Source organism: Branchiostoma floridae, chromosome 2 (assembly GCF_000003815.2).
Source record: "Branchiostoma floridae strain S238N-H82 chromosome 2, Bfl_VNyyK, whole genome shotgun sequence".
NCBI lineage: Eukaryota > Metazoa > Chordata > Leptocardii > Amphioxiformes > Branchiostomatidae > Branchiostoma > Branchiostoma floridae.
Genome location: NC_049980.1, coordinates 20,978,773 through 20,980,233, shown reverse-complemented (window position 1 = coordinate 20,980,233; position 1,461 = coordinate 20,978,773).

The following is a 1,461-nucleotide window of genomic DNA, read 5'->3' as shown; positions in this document are numbered from 1 at the left end:
AAAGCAATCGGGCTGGTCGGCTTTAGAGCTGCGTCAACGGACTGTTACAAACTGCGTTGTGAAGAAGGATTCACAGAGCCGATACGGAACCTCAATGTGACTTCGGAATCGGGTATGTTGGTCACACTACCGGGCTTTTCTATTCGCGACGGTCACGGCATTTTACACGACATTGCCTTTGTCCACCAGGAGATCTGAGCCTTTGCTTGTAACGCGCGCGGACAAGACCTAGTGCCTGTCCCGTCAACTCCGTCCCAGCCAGCCAGGATGCAGGGGCCTTGGTGGATCCCTCTCCTCCTCCTCAGCCTGCTGCTGTCGGCCGTGGTTCCAGCGGACGGACTCTGGTGGTAAGTAGTCAGTTGCTTCTGAAGCGGTCTGTTATGCTAGATCATGTGTTTATGAGAGGGCGAGCCAGGCCTGCTGGTGTGCCTTATCCAGAACAGCCCGTGTTTGAATGTCGCCAGTCGGACCGTTTTTGCTTAACGTCTATCGAGAGAACAGTAACTAATCCGATCTTGTGTACAAACAGATCCAAATAAAACCAATTTTCCATTCCTTGTCCTTCGTCAATCTGCATCTGCTGTGTGTATTCACCACCAAACCTACCCAATAGGTAAAAATATGGCGCCTTTAAACGCAAAACTTTTTGTTGTCTCATATTATACATTGTGGAAGAAGTGAGTTTGTAACGTGCCGTGCCCACGTGGGAAAGCTCTCGACGCCCAAGTACCATAAGAAATCCCAAAAAGTAACAATACATCACGGATTCGCACAGCCTCTTACCGCAACTTCGTCATAGAAATCGGCCAAATATTTGGGCGGTGTATGATAAACGTTACCACTATCAACCCTCTACAGTGAGATCCCTACCTCGGCGGATTGTGCCCACGTACGTTTGGTTTGAAGGGGTAGGTGGGCAGGCAGACATGGCATGTGCGTCTGTGACAAACACGGAAATATGTTGGGACTATGACTACGCTTAAAGTTCTACAACAGGAAACGCAAAGCACAGGAAGGGCTGGGGAATCACTGAATCAGACGATATTCTGTTGAGACTCAACGCGATTGTGTCTCTGTGAGTTCAACCTAGGAGGCTCTAAATGTGCAGGAAACAAACTCGCCACTTTAAATGCCGATTGACACGGCGTAATGACATGTATCCAGTAGCTTGGAGGGAGAGGATCTGGTGGATGTGTATGTTTTGCCACCGGCACGCATCCTTGACACGCCGCAGTAATTGATAAGGCGCAGCAAATCAAAGAGACGGCTACTAAATTTGATACGAAGTGCACCACCGTGTGCTCCGTGTCCTGTTCTGAACTCCGCGCTTTTCCTGTGAGACCGGGCGCAAGTATGATACAACTCCCAACGCGTTTCCACATCTGCTCTCACAATAACTTCGTTCTATAAGTCTTAAGAAAATATGAAGCTGTTACAACGTAATTGTTTGCATGCAAGTGT